The 16,057-nt window shown below is 49.4% G+C and overlaps 1 protein-coding gene across 11 annotated transcripts in view; it reads left to right on the forward strand.

The window, feature by feature from the left end:
* Positions 1–16,057, forward strand: part of MAP2K4 (mitogen-activated protein kinase kinase 4) — a 767,786-nt gene that overhangs the window by 637,764 nt on the left and 113,965 nt on the right. The gene's annotated exons all lie outside the window — the stretch shown is intronic.

Genomic DNA, 16,057 nt, shown 5'->3' on the forward strand with positions numbered 1-16,057 from the left:
AAAAAGGCTGATACAGCCTTAGAAAGATTTAAGGACAGTAGGGCTACTGCCAAATCTTTAGGGCTTCAAGTCAGAGGTTCTACAGCTAAGAGGTTCAGAGGCTTTGGACGCTCTTCCTTTCGCAACTATCGACAAGGTCAGCAGCAGCAGCAGCAGAATCAAATGTACAAGACACATAGGGGAAGACAAAGGGCTCGACCTCGAGGTCGTCAAGCCTCTTCCTCCTCTACCTCCTCCAACCCCCCAGCCTCAGAAAACCAGCCCTAGATCCGCCATTCAGGATCATGTTGGTCCGGTGGGGGGTCGGCTTACCTACTTTCTACGGGATTGGGAATCGGTTACATCAGATCTTTAGGTTCACAATCACGTAGAAAATGGGTATGCCCTACCCTTTCGGGAATTCCCTCCCAATTACCCTCCTTGCCAAGGTTTTTGCACGGAGGAACATCTGTTACTACTACAGGAGGAAGTGCAGACACTATTAAGAAAGGATGCGATAGAGGTGGTCCCAGAGCAGGAAAGGGGTCAGGGATGCTACTCCCGGTATTTTCTGATGCCCAAAAAGGATGGCAGGCTTCGTCCAATCCTGGATCTCAGGATTTTGAATCTATCTGAAACAAGAAAAATTCAAAATCCCCCATCTTGCACAGATTCTTCAAGCGCTGCTAGAAGAAAAGTGGATGGTGTCGCTCGACTTGCAGGATGCGTATTTCCACATCCCAATCCTGCAGTCACACAGGAAGTATCTCCGTTTTACGGTGGGATTGCAACATTATCAGTTTGCGGTCCTTCCTTTTGGAATTACTACTGCGCCGCGAGTCTTCACCAAGGTGATGGCGTTGGTGGCAGGACATCTCAGAAGGTCGGGGATTCCAGTATTCCCCTATTTGGACGACTGGCTGATCAAAGCAGAGTCGTCAGAGAAAGTGCTACAGCATCTGCAGTAGACATCTCAGTTGTTGTACCGGTTGGGATTTTCAATCAATGTACCCAAGTCTCACCTGGTGCCCTCCCAGCAGAACCTGTTCATAGGTGCTGTACTGGACATAACTGTATGTCGTGCATTCCCTCCACCTCAAAGGATTTGCGACATACAGGAAATGATTCCTTTATTCTACAATGGAGCGGTCGTTCCAGTCCTGAAGGTCCTTCGCCTGCTCGGTCTGATGGCTTCCTGCATTCTGTTGGTCAACTATGCACGCTGGCACATGAGGGCGCTCCAGTGGTTCCTCCGCAGGCAGTGTTATCAACACAACGGAGATCTCAAGGAGTCTGTGAGGATCCCCAGAGAAACTGGGGCAGATCTGTCTTGGTGGAGTGTGGAAGGCAATCTGTCTCAGGGAAAGCCATTTCATCTACCTCCTCCGTTGGCCACAGTGATAACGGATGCATCCACTCTAGGGTGGGGTGCTCATCTGGGGGATCTGGAGGTCAAGGGTCTTTGGTCTCCAGAGGAAAGGTTGCTTCACATCAACCTTCTGGAATTGCGGGCGATAGATACGTTTGGCGCTCAAGGCCTTCTTCCCTTCCCTTCGCGGTCTGTCGGTTCAAGTCCTGACTGACAACACGACCGCGATGTGGTACATCAACAAGCATGAAGGAGTGGGGTCGCAGTGTCTCTGCAGGGAGGCTCTGCGCCTCTGGTCCTGGGTTCAGGACCATCAGATTTGTCTGATGGCAAATCATCTGGCCGGAGTTCTGAACTTGGGAGCAGACAGTCTCAGTCGGCAGTTATCGGCCGACCACGAGTTGTCACGTCTTTCGGATGTGGGGGACTCCTCAGGGTGGACCTGTTTGCCACTCGTGAGAATGCTCACTGCACGTCATTCTGCAGTCTCCAGTATCCGTTGCAAGGAGCCTTGGGAGACGCGTTTCAGTTGAGTTGGGGAAGTCAACTCCTCTACGTGTTTCCTCCCATACCTTTGATTCCTCGGGTTCTGAGGAAGATTCGCCAAGACCGGGCCCAAGTTATTCTGGTCGCCCCGGATTGGCCAAGAAGGGTGTAGTACACGGATCTTCTCCACCTCTCCCCTCGCCCGCCGCTCCGTCTCCCGTTCAGGGCAGATCTCCTCTCTCAAATGGAGGGGCAGGTTCTACACCCCCACCTCCAGACATTACACCTTCATGCCTGGAGATTGAACGGGGCAACCTGAATTCCTTTTCTCTCCCACACGACGTGGTGGACGTCATATTATCGGCTAGGCGTGACTCCACTAAATCCATTTATTCTTATAGATAGTCAAAATTTATCTCTTGGTGTGGGGAGAAGTCCGTTGACCCTTTGAAAGCCCATTTATCTGATATACTATAGTTTGCTCTTTCTTTGGCGCAGCAATGGTTTGCTGTGTCTACAGAAAAAAGGGTTATCTTTCGGCATTGTCGGCATTTCTCTGTTTGCCGGACCAGCCATCTCTTTTCAAATCTCCTGTGGTTTTGAGGTTTTTGAAGGGCCTCACAAATAAGTTCCCTCCAACTCCTTTTATTGTTCTTCAGTGGGATTTAAATCTTGTCTTAACATACTTGATATGTTCTCCCTTCGAACCCTTGCACAAGTGTCCCTTGAGGCTTTTGTCCTTTATGACAGTCTACCTGGTTGCGATTACCTCGGCAAGGAGGGTAAGTGAGCTTCAAGCTCTAGGATCCAAGCCCCCATTCTTGACCATTCATGCTGATCGAATGGTTCTCAGGACCAGGGCTGCTTTTCTCCCTAAGGTGGTAACTTCCTTCCACCTAGGTCAATCCATTACCCTTCCAACCTTTTATCCTCCCCTTCACCCTTCCAAGGAGGAGGAGAGACTACACCGTCTGGACCCCAAGAGGGCGGTGAGATTTTATATTGATAGAACTAAAGACTATCGAATTGATGACCAGCTCTTTGTTGGGTTTGCTGGCTGCAAGAAAGGAAGAGCGGTACATAAGAGGACTCTTTCAAGATGGATCATCCTCTGTATAAAGATCTGCTACTCTTTGGCCGGTAACGATCCTCCAGAGGGTATAAGGGCTCACGCTACTAGAGTTAAGTCTTCGACATCTGCACTTTCAAGAGGTGTGCCGGTTGAGGACATTTGTAGAGCCGCGACTTGGGCCTCCCTCCACACTTTCGCAAAGCATTATTGCTTGGACACTGAGGTGAGGAGGGACGGCCACTTTGCGCGCTCCGTCCTCCAGGATTTTCTGGTGTAGAAGAGTGGACACCCTCCTCCGGGAGTTGGAACTGCTGTGGGACTCTATTCACAAGGTGAGGAATCAACTGGCAGATGTATCTATCAGAAGAACAAGTTACTTACCTTCGGTAACGCTTTTTCCTGTAGATACAGTATCTGCCTGTGGATTCCTCACTGACCCACCCGCCTCCCCGTTGTCCACTCTTCTATGCCAGAGTTACTGTAATGTATTTACTTTATTGTCAAGGAGTTGTTTATTTCAAATGTTTAATTGCATTTGCTTCACACTGTGTGTGTTACCTTGATACTTGTACTGCGTATACTGTGTATATGTCTGTCATTGGTCCGTCCATGTGCCTCGAAGGCACGGAAAAAAGGGCAGAAATGATGTCATCACGCCGGCGTGAGCCTATTGTAGTGTCAGTGACGTCAGCGGAGTCGCGTTCGATGCCGTGCCTCTATGACGTCGTCCACGTCGGCGCGAAGCTACAAAAGAATTTCCGAATGTTGCTGACGCAAGGGGGATATTCACAAGGTGAGGAATCCACAGGCAGATACTGTGTCTACCAGAAAAAGCGTTACCGAAGGTAAGTAACTTGTTCTTTAGGACAATAATAGCCTGCTAATGTACAGTTATTAAACTGTTGAGTTAAATTGCCTTTCCCTTCTCCCCAGTGTACGCTTAGCCTATCCGATCAAATAGCTGCTCTGTGGTAATGAGGTGAGGGAAGCTTTTTTACAGGCCCTTTGCACATTTCCACTGTGTTAATCTTCTTGGCATTGTCACCATACTGCTTCCCCATGATAAACCCTAACCAGTCTGGGTCCCCCAGAGAGGGGAGATATGACGCCAGTCTATTGGCAGCAGTGCTGGTGAAGACATTGGCTAGAGACTTCTAGCTGCAGATTCCTTACCTTTGAATTTCCCAGGCATCTGGCTGGATCCAACACTTTTGCTGAGCAATACCCCTAGCACGAGGCGTTGGGTGGTTCCATTCGGCTAAACGTGACGCCGTCGGCAGCGTAGGGTAAGACCTCGTGGTGCTAATATAGGCACCACCCAGGCGCGCGGACTTCAGTTCTTTTCTTTCCGTGCCAGTTAAGCGCCGATTCGGGAAGAGTTACACCTCTGCAGCTTTTTGGCAGGCTTTTTTTCAACTTTTGTCGAAATGTTTGGATATCCGACATTGTGTGCTAGAGATGTCTTTGAGGAAGACAGGTTTCAAACCATGGACGTCTAGGAACTTGGTCCAAACCTAGCAGAGGGGCTCCTGAGAATAGGGCGATTGCACGCGGCCATTGCCCATGTCCGGGCGACCCAAAGTTCCTCAGTCAGCACCCCACCCCAGAGAGTTTGGTGGTGCAGGCCTCTATGTCCCAAGGCGCATTCCCTTCCGCCCCTCTGGATAGAGAATCCAAGAGGCTGGAATTTCTTGTGAAGAAGATGTTTTATTCCTCCAGTCTGCTTTACGGTCGGTGAATAATCCTTTGGGAGTCGGTTGCACAAGTCCTGCCACAAGTCCCGGAGGAGGCCCAGGCTGTGCTCTTCCCAGCTGTCAAGGACTGGAGGGATGCAGCAATATTCGGCATACGGTGTGGGCTAGATATGGAAGAATTGCTGGGCAGATTGATTTAAACAACGGTGGCCCTGAGACACCACGCCTGGCTTCGTACTACTGGCTTCTCGGACGATGTCCAAGCCAATTTGATGGACATGCCCTTTGATGGAACCCGCCTTTTTGGGGAAAACACACTCTGCCCTGGCCAGGTTCAAGGACTCTCAACCTACGGCTAGATCCTTGGGCCATTCCTCTACTCCTTGTGGCCAGTCTTCCTTTCGTGGCAATGGAAGGGGTTAGCAGCCATGTCAGCCCTATCCCAGCCACCGCCCGGCACATACTGCCCAAGCTGTGCATGTACGTGGTGGAGGCCAAAAGTTATCTTCCACACTGCCCCTGGCAGCCGCAGCCTCCAAGGACTTCTAGGCTGATTTTGCAGGACCACACTATTCCAGTTGGTGGGAGAATTAGTCATCATCTCCCCCACTGGAGATCCATAACTTCGGAGAAGTCGGTACTGCATATCACCCAGGAGGGCTATTGTTAGAAATGGGATCCCTGGCTGGCCAGGGCATGCGCCAAAGTCAGTCAGAGATCACCACTCCCAAGTCAGGGCAAGGGGGTTACACGCCAAGATAACCCCTGCTCATCCTCTAGGTAACGTGGCGCGAACAGCAAGGCTAAACTCGGAGGCTATGTAGGTTAAGTATTTGCGCTCGCACCCACCAGCAACAACATCCAGGGCCCCCCACAAAAGGAACTCCACACAAGGTATATATGAAAATAGCTTTTGTATTAGAAAAAGGCACATTAGATAGGAACACACTTTACAATGTGCCAGGGGCACGGGCAGAGTTTACAGGGGACTATGTACAGGACAGGGTCAGGGGACCACTGCCAGGAATATGCACTTGGTGGAATTGGCATTTAGAACATATAACAACTGGGAGCTTCATAGAACTAGCATTAGAACTCACTCTAACCAGCAGCAACATACATGAGGCATAGGATATTCAAGAGGGAAAAATTATAAGGCACATAACGCATTTGAAGCACCTACAGGGGGGTAACACAGAATAACTCTCAGGAATCACATTTAATATTAGCCAATAACTTTCAACAGGCCAACTGCCCTCTATGGGCTAGGACGCCCCAAAGTCTCAATGTCAGGACGGGTTGCAGGTAGCCCGGAACAAACCTACACGTAGCAGCTGCCCGCAAAGTGCTGGGCAGCTGTAGGGGATAGGGCCATCGTGGGAGCCTCGCAGGCTCTGAGGAATGAGCGCCAAAAGGTGGAGCCTCTTGGGCTCGAGAAACAACTGGCACTCGAGCCTCTCTGGGCTCGACAACGAAGATGCTGAGGCCGAGCCTCGCAGGCTCGGAAGGAAAAAGGTAGGCGGAGTCCCTCTCGGGGGACTCTATATCACTGGGGGCCCCATGGGCCTAGAAGCACAACGAGCGATTCACTGGAGGGGAGGGGCGGGCACTGGCAATGTGCCCCAACGCCCCATCCCCTGCACTCACCGGGTCAGCGTGCCGGTCTCCTCTGCTCCGCCGGCCTCCTCTCGCTCTCCAGGGCTCTCCCTCACTCTCAGGAGCCCTTGGGGGGGGGGGGGAGAGGTCGGCGGCATCTCGGGGCAACGCTGGAGCGTGGAGTAGGCTCCCGCCGCTACCTGCATCTGCGTACTTTCGGGGGGCCGGACTTCAGAGTCCTCGGGCTGGCAGCCAATCACGGCGCGGCCCGGGGACAGCGTCGCGAGGGAATCCCGGGCCGGCAGCCAATCACGGCGCGGCCCCGGGGAAAGCATCATCCAGAGACCCGGGCCGGCAGACAATCCCAGCGCGGCCCGGGGGACACATCACGAGCGGTCCCGGGCCAGCGGCGGTGAACTCAGGGGGATAGCGAGGGGTAGGCTCCCTCGAAAATCAATGACATAAGCGAGGTAGGCACTCGCTGGGGGGCCCAGGGCCCTTCACACGAACGGGGCAAATGCCGGGTGGGCACCGGCTTGGTAAGAACAATGCTCCCAAGCGCTAGGCACACAGATCGCGCTCTCAAGCGCCAGGGGTCAATGAAAAGCTCTCTCAGGCGCTAGGGCAATAGCAAACAGTAAAGTTCTTCGGGGAATGCAGCATAGTCCAAAGTAAAGTCCTCCAATCAGCCCAGCAAGGCAGAGGGGTTCCCCCAGAAGTCCTCCAGGCATCCATCAGAGATCCAGGGGCTGGGCAGGGCTCAGGGAGGCAAGCCTTCCCCTAAGCCCAAGCAGCAGCACACCCCTGGCAGGATTCAAGTCAGAAACAAGAACATTTTTAGAGTGTCACAGCACCCTTTTTATACCCAACATCCTTTGTCTAAAGGGGCAGGCAGTGGGAGAACCTGCTAGAACTTGTTATGGGGGATTTCTTTCACTGGCCAGGCTAGGGACATCAGACTCACCCCAGGGGGTGGATCCAGCATTGTGTGGGGAAAACCCAGCCTCATTCAGGACCCTCAAACCAGACAGTCAATCCACAAGCAGGCCCAGGCTCACTCCTCCCCTCACATCAGCATGCTAAACACTCCATTCACCACCGGGGCAGACCTTCCCAGACTCTTGGAGCCAGGCTCACCAGCCAGCCTCAGCCAATCACACGCCAGACACAAATTACACAAATATGCCAACTTCTAAAAGTGGCGCTTCTACACTAGACACAATCATACCGCATATACCATTGCGCAGCATTCACTCTCACGAGTTCGCACATACCAGACTCGACCCTGCACACCCCATGCATCAGGAACTACCAGGGACACATACATTCCCCATGCATTCCTATGGGAGGGCAGGCCTCTCTCACTACACGCACTCAGTGTGGGAATCACCATCCCCAGGTTACATATAACAAGCAAAAAATTCAGGGGTGAACCTGCCAGAAGGGCCAAGTCCAACAGCTATTCTCTACCTTTCCTTTCTTTTCCTTCTACTACTCTGCCAAATCAGGAACGGCTGACGGAGTAGCATTTGAAATTGCACCAAGAGGAAGTTGCAGCTCTCTTTGCCAAGGGAGCTATAGAAAGGGTCTCAGTTTCAGAAGTAGGCAGTGGCTGTTGTTCCCGCTACTTTCTGATTCCGAAAAAGAACAAGGGGCTACGGCCCATTTCAGATCTTCAGACCGTCAATCTCTTCCTCAAGAAGGAGAAATTCTAAATGCTCACTCTGGCTCAGGTCTTGTCTGCCCTAAACCAAGAAGACTGGATGGTAGCGTTGGACCTAGAGGATTCCTATTTTCATATTCCCATCCTGCCAGGACACAGGCGGTTTAAGGTAGGCCACGAGCACTTTCAGTTTACCATGCTCCCCTTGGGTCTTACCAGTGCCCCTCAGGTGTTCACCAAGGTGATGGCGGTGGTTGCATCACATCTGCCCAGATTAGGGGTGCTGGTCTATCCCTATCTTGACGACTGGTTGTTGAAGGCGTCTTCTTCCCAGGCAGTCGTCTCCCACCTTCAGACTACGGCGAACATCCTTCATTCACTGGGGTTCCGTATAAACGTGCCAAAGTCACACCTGACTCCTTCTCCCCAGCAGCGAATCCAGGATATTCAAGCTATAAATCCGATAGTTCAGCCTCTATTCTGGATTTCGGTGAGACTGACTCTGAGGCTGTTGGGCCTCATGGCCTCCTCTATCCTGTTGGTAATACACACAAGATAGCGTATGCGGACTCCGCTGTGGGACTTGAAGTTCCAATGGGCACAACATCAGGGAAATCTCACAGACATGGTTCATATCTCGGAAGAAACTGCGAAAGATCTGCAGTGGTGGTTGATGAACCGCGAATGAGTCAATGGCACACCCCTCTCCCTTCCTCAACCAGATCTCACTGTTGTGATAGATGCGTCCCTTCTGGGATGGGCGGCCATCTGGGAGAGTTGGGGATCAGGGGACACTGGTCCCCGGAGGAGTTGAATCTCCACATAAATGTATTGGAGCTCAGTGCGATTTGGTTGGCATTGAACGCATTTCTTCCCTCGGTCAGGGATCAAGTGTAGGTGTTCATAGACAACACCACCACCATGTGGTACAGCAACAAGCAGGGCAGGGTGGGGTCATGGACCCTTTGTCGAGAGGCCCTGCATCTCTGGACGTGGTTGGAACGGCAGAGCATAACCCTGGTGGCTCAACACCTGGAAGGTTCTCTGAACCCCAGGGTGGACAAACTCAACAGTCAATGCCTAGCAGATCGCAAATGGCTTCTCCAGTCTGGAGTGACGCAAGGTCTCTTTCAGCAGTGGGGAGAACCTTGGTTAGATTTGTTCGCCTCCGAAGAGAATGCGCAGTGTCAGCAGTACTGTGCGCTGAAGTGTCCAAGGCAGCTATCGTTTTGCAATGCTTTTCGGCGTGAGTGGAGCACAGGTCTGTCATACACCTTTCCGCCCATACCACTCCTACCCACGGTTCTGAAGAAAATCATGAGCGACTGTGCCCAAGTCGTTCTTGTGGCTCCAGATTGGGCAAAGAGTCTGTCCAGAGCTTCTGAGTAGGAGTATTGATCATCCGATCAGGCTTCCCCTTTGGGAGGATCTTCTGCCGCAGCAGCAGGGGAGGGTTCTCCACCCAAACCTGTCAACTCTGCGCCTTCATGCGTGGAGATTGACGGCCGACAGTTGATAGCTTTTGATCTTCCTCCCAAAGTCTGTAATGTTATTCTGGCGGCCAGGCGATCCTCCACTAAGACGATATTGCCTGGCGCTGGCAGAAATTTGTATTATACTGTACAGAAAGGTCCATTGACCCTCTTTCCGCTCCGCTTTCTACTGTCATTTTATTCATTCTAACCCTTGCCCAGCAGGGCTCTGCTTTGGGAACTCTCAATGATTACCTTTCTGCTCTGTCTACTTTTTTGCAGCTGCCAGTCGAGCCTTCTCTCTTCAAGTGTCCTATTGTAAATAGATTTCTAAAAGGGCTGGCTCACTTAGTTCCACTCATGCCCTTTATAATGCCGCAGTGGGACCTTCATTTGGTCCTCACCCACCTGATGTGTGCTCCCTTTGAGCCTCTGCACAATTGTCCCCTCCGGCTGTTGACCATTAAAACAGCCTTCTTAGTGGCGATTGCATCGGCCCGGAGGGTGAGTGAGTTGCAGGCGTTATCCAGCTCGCCTCCTTATCTAGTGTCCTTTCCGGACAAGGTGGTGTTTTTTCTTTCCTCTATATAATAAAACCAAAAATACCTAGTGTTTTGCACCAAGGCATCTTTTTTGTCAAAGGTTATGACCCCTTTCCATCTGGGTCAGTCCATCACTTTGCTCACCTTCTTTGCTTCCCCACATCCTTCTAAGGAGGAGGAGCGTCTCCACCGTCTGTTCCCAAAAAGAGCATTGTCGTTCTACCTTGACCGCACTAAAGAGTTCCCGGTAGTCAGCCAACTCTTTGTGGAAGCAAAGAAGGGAAGGGCAGGGCAGTGCTGAAAAGGACCATCTCTCGCTGGGTCGTTCTCTGCATCACAATTTGTTATGCCTTGGCGAAGAAGCAGCTCCCTGAGGGATTAAGGGTCCATTCCACCAAGGGAAAGGCTGCGACTATGGTCTTGGCTCGTGGTGTCCAAGTCCAAGACATCCGTCAGGCAGTGACGTTGGCGTCTTAGCACACATTCGCAAAACATTACAGCCTTAATTGGCAAGTAGGCCGGGACGGGCATTTTGCCCATTCAATCCTGCAAGAATTCTTAGTCTAGGATGTGAGTCCGCAACCCACCGCCGGAAGGGTATGGCTCGGGTATCAGATTCAAAGGTAAGGAATATGCAGCTAGGAGTCTCTATCAGATAAACAAGTTACTTACCTTCAGTAACGCATTATCTGGTAAAGACTGTCTAGCTGCCGATTCCTTACATCCCCACCCATGCCTCCCCGCTTTGCGGACTGATCATGTAGGGCTTGGGTTGTTCCCCTTTTCAGGGCCCTAGTTTTGCACATATCTTCGTCAGTTACTTTGTGACACTGCACTTCTAGGGTGGAAAAACCAAAAAATAACCTCCGCATACCTGGGTGGCGCCTATATAGGCACCGCAACGTCATAACCGACGCTACCGACTGCCATGATGTCATGCAGAGCTGAATGGAGCCATCCAAATGCTGTGCGCAAGGGGTATTGCTCAGCAAACGTTGCGGATCCAGCCTGGTGCCTGGGAAATTCAAAGGTAAGGAATCTGGCGCTAGACGGAGTCTATACCAGTTAATGTTGGTCTATGTTTAGAAGTGAGATCGGCCTATAGGTTAACCCTCAAATGTCATTGATTCTGAGAGATGCCTCTGCTCGCCTGTTGCACTGAAGAGACACATTAGGATGAGTGAGTACATCTACGTTTTGTAGAAGGATTCAATATATACATCTAACCCTGGGGCATTTCCCTGCTTCAGCCTTTGGATAACCCTGACAACGTATTCAGTTGCGATTGGCTTTGCCAGTCCTTCTACTGCAGGGGCTGAAAGCCTATGGGAGAGGCATTCCTTTTTGTGTGTCCTGTTGCCTTCCTGGGCTCAGAGTTTTTCTCATATAGTTCCTGATAAAGCTGCCCCACTATAGCATCATCATTATACATCATTGTCACTTTCCCTCAATTCTCAAACCCTTTCTCCCATCACCTAGACACTTACTTGGGCTTCTAGCTGCTTGCCTGGTTTGTTCTCTGAAGTATAGTATTTTTGTTTTGTGCAAATTAACTTATGTGCTTTGTCAATATCTAGGGTTTTAACTAGCTTTTCTTGTGCCATTGCCTGACTTCATGTTTTGAGAGGTGCTTATGTAATTGTTTTTCTTCTCTTAACTTCATTTCCACTCTTTTTTTATTCCACTGTCTTTCAAATCTGACTGCTACTTTTATGTACACCCCCTCGAAGACCACTTTCTGTGTATACCAGATATTCCAGTGGGCATATCTCCAATGCCATTATCTCTCATGAAGTTCTCAGTGGTCTCTTTGTCATTGCTTCAACACTGTTTCCATAGTAGATGGTTGTTTATTCTCCATGTCCCATGTCTGGAAGTACCCTAGATTATCGTCACCAAAACCAGGGCATGGTTAGACAGCAATATCTGGCCTGCGTCTGCTTGCTCAATACTAGGTCACAAACCTTCCTGTATTAGTAAATAGTCGAGCTTGGCGCAAGAGTGATATGCTGCAAACCAGAAAAAAGTTGTAGTTTACTGTGCCCAGCTTGTCCAACTTCCAGGAGTCTATTTATTAGTCCCAATGTTTGCATCCACTCCTTGAAGGTGTTGGATAGCGTAACCCTCCCACCCTATCTTCAATTCGATCTACCCCTCAGGGCGTCATTTTTTTTAAAGTTGTTGGTTATAGCCACCTTTAAGGAGTCTGCCTGATTCTCATTAAGAGATGCTTTTGTGTACATGATCAGTTATCTCCATGACTAATCACCTTACTTGTATCTCTCTTTAAGTTTTAAATATTAAAACTAGAACTCCGCGAACATAGAACTATCACTTCTGCTTTTTAGCTTGCCCTGCTGAGAAGTGTTATAATAGAAACTATTTCAACTTCACCCTATTCCAGTGCTTTCTACACGTATGCGTCTCATGGAGGAGACATAAATCTCCTTTCCTTTCCTTCAGAATATTAACCCCTTCCCTGCTGATGACGAGCTCAGCTCGTCATCAGTCACGGATGGCGTGTGCTGATGACGAGCTGAGCTCGTCATGTAACGCGGAAAAGGGAAAACAGCCGCACAGCGCAAAAATCGCCGCAGCAGCGATGCGGTTAAGAATCACTAAGAGCTATACTGGCGCATTGAGTCTCTTTAGATTAAGGCTGATTAGCTAGATGATCATTTAACATGCGAGTTATTTGCTTTGTGGTTCTTATATGATCCCCAAGTCACCAAATTGTTTACTGTTTTTTGTGGCCATGCATATAGCAGACTATTGGAGTAACCCCAAATCCATCCCCTCTTTATTGTACTCACTCTCCCATCACCTAACTGTGCATCAGCTAATAAGTAACCAAGATATAGGGATCTACTCAAAATACTGCAAAATGTAGATTTTCCTAGTACTTATGACTGAAAGTCTTAATTTTATTAAAGACACGGAGGCGAGTATTATACCTTCTTTTCTTGCTTTAATTTCAATAGCAGCAAGATAAGCAAGTAACTACAATACTCAGAAGGCACAGCAGGAAAACTACTGGCCAATGGGATTGGAAAAAACAAACAATAAACCAATCACGACAGGGATAGTATATATGGCCCAATCTGACCATGTGTAGTCCTCTTTTCTTGTGCGAGAAAGTTAGTCAGAGTGCATAAACAAAGGAAAAATAGCTAACAAAATGCAAAAAGTCATAATCCAAGCAAATAAATCCTGAAGGAAACCCAGAACTGCAGGATAGTGACGGAGGAAAGTCCAACTGAACACAGATGAGGATCCTGATGTAGAGAGATAATCCATAGGAGCGGAGGCAGTCTTAACTGGAGGCTGGTGGTAAAGCCGGAGTTCCTAAGGGTGGGGAAAACAGACATAATTAGAAAAGCAGAGGTGGGATAATACTCGCCTCCGTGTCTTTAATAAAATTAAGACTTTCGTCATAAGTACTAGGAAAATCTACATTTTATGTCAAGAACGGAGGCTCCTATTATGCTTGTTCAAAGCATATTAATCACCAAGAAGAAGCAGTAACAGGTTTGCAATAAAAAGTTTTGGAAACCGAATCATTTGACCAATCTGCTGATTTCAGGATATCCTCCAAACGAGAGCCTGCCCAAAAGGCTTTAGAGGGCATAGCACCCCTGGCAGAGTGAGCACCGAAAGCGGTAATGTCAATGCCCGCAAGGGACATAATCCAGCGCACCCAACGGGCGAGCGTGGCAGAGGACACAGGATGATGGGGTTTTTCGAAAGGAAATGAGCAATTGCGAATGAGAGGAGGTCCTGAGATCAGCAGTTTTATGTTCATAACTTTTGAGACATTGACCAACACAAAGCTGAGGTTGGGAAGGGAAATAGGGATAAAATACAGATTGCAAATTGGTTTTGGTACGTCTGTGAACCTAAAACAAAACACCAGAAGGTGAGAATTGTCTGGAAGACAAATCCAAAGCTTTGACATCAGAAACACGTTTGATTGAAATTAAGTACTATAACATGGTAAGTTTGGCTGAAAGCATTTTGAGCGAGAGAGCATCATTGTCAGGCCATGAAATAAACAATTTGAAAACCAAATTAACATCCCATAAAACTGAATACTTAGCCAAGTGAGGTTTCCAAAATCGGACTCCTCGGAGAAGACGACACACTAAAGGATGAGTACCTACCGGCTTATTGTCAATGGGACAGTGGTTCAATGAGATAGCAGATCTATAAAGGTTGACAGTGCGGTAACATTTACCCGCGCTAGCTTCGGAAGCTAGGAAGTTAACCACAAAACTTAGAGGGGCTGAAAAGGGATCGACAGACCATTCCAGACACCAGCTTGACCATAAAGTCCAAGCTGACTTGTAGGCTCTGGAAGTGCCCGGGGCCCAAGCCTGACTGATTAAGATTGAAGCTTCCTGTGAAACGATGTCAGAAGAGGAAGACCGGAAATTTTCCAAGCTGAAAGAACCAGGGATTGGTCCAGAATCATGGCGTGGGGAAGACCCTGAGGGTCTAGGAGGAGATCTTCGCTGAAAGGAAGAAGCACCGGGAAGTCCACTGCTAGCTCCAGGAGCGAAGGGAACCAGATCTGAGCTTGCCAGAAAAGAGCTAGAAGAACCAAGGAGGTCGACTGACGTCGGACTTGAGCCAGCACCCTGTTGATCATGAGGAATGGGGGGAAAGTGTAATTGAGGTGTAGGGACCAGTCCTGGAGAAAGGCATCCGTCGCCAGAGCGAGAGGATCCGGTCGCCAACTGAAGAAAGCAGGAAGTTGGGAATTGAGACGGGAAGCAAAAAGATCGATAGAGAAAGGACCCCATTTGCGGGAGAGAGAGAGAAAGAAAGACGGAGGGAAGAAGCTTCCAATCGCTTGAATCTCGCAGATAACGAGAGTGCCAATCTGCTATGGCATTGAGATTGCCTGGCAGGTACTCCGCCCGAAGGGACAGTTTGTGTTGGAGACAGAAATCCCAAAGGCTTTTCGCAAGTTCTGCGAGTGGTTTGGATTTTGTGCCACCAAGATGGTTTATGTAGCGGACCGCAGAAACATTGTCCATCTGAAGAAGAATGGAACAACTTGCCTTGTTTTTCGCCAGACTGCGAATTGCACAGGAGCCCGCCAGCATCTCTAAACAATTGATGTGCAATGACGACTCCTCTGGAGACCATGTACCTCCAGTCGAGATTGAACCACATCGGGCGCCCCAACCCGACAGACTGGCATCTGATTCTAAGACAAGATCTGGGGCCATCGCGAAGATCGTTCTTCCGTTCCACACATCTAAATGGTCGATCCACCATTGAAGCTCGAGGCGTGACTCTAGGTCCAGCTGAATAAGATCGGAATACGCCAGTCCTTTGCGAAGATGTCTTATCTTCAGACGTTGCAGGGCGCGATAATGCAGTGGGCCGGGAAAGATGGCTTGAATAGGCGCCGAAAGAAGGCCCACTATCCGTGCAAGAGAACAAAGGGACACTTGAGAGAGTTGGAGAACGTGACGTATCTCAGTTCGGATGGCAGTAACCGTGGATTGTGGAAGGTAAAGAGAAGCGGTGGAAGAATCCACCCGGAAACCTAGAAACTCTATACTTTGAGATGGAACGAGCATGGATTTTTCTGAGTTGATCAGAAAGCCCAGTTCGAGGAGAAGAGACTGAGTCACACTGAGATTGGCGAGAAGAGACTGTTTGTCGGTATGCATGAGTAAGATGTCGTCTAGATTAAAAAGACGAATGCCCAGAGACCTTAGATAGGACACGACAGGTCTCATCACCTTGGTGAAGCACCAAGGAGCGGAAGAAAGACCGAAAGGAAGAGAAAAAAACCGGTAGGTGACACCGAGCCACTGAAATTGTAGATTTTTTGTGTGAGATTCGTGAATGGGAATCGAGAGATAGGCATCCTGAAGGTCCAATCTGGCCATCCAGTTGGATGGGCGCAATGTGTCCCTGAGAGGGATGATGGTCTCCATCTTGAAGTGGCGATAAACTACAAACTGGTTGAACCACTTGAGATTGATTACAGGGCGCACCTTTTTGTTCTTTTTTCGGACCAAAAAGAGTGAGCTTAGAAACCCGGAGGGATCGAATGGAGTTATGAGGATAGCATGTTTGAGAAGAAGATTTTGGACTTCCTGTGAGACGAGCTGAGCTACGTCTGCGGAAAAATCCAGAGGCGGAGGAAAAATATCCTGGAAAGGCG

The sequence above is a fragment of the Lissotriton vulgaris genome, chromosome 7, assembly GCF_964263255.1.
Source record: "Lissotriton vulgaris chromosome 7, aLisVul1.2, whole genome shotgun sequence".
NCBI classification, from domain to species: domain Eukaryota; kingdom Metazoa; phylum Chordata; class Amphibia; order Caudata; family Salamandridae; genus Lissotriton; species Lissotriton vulgaris.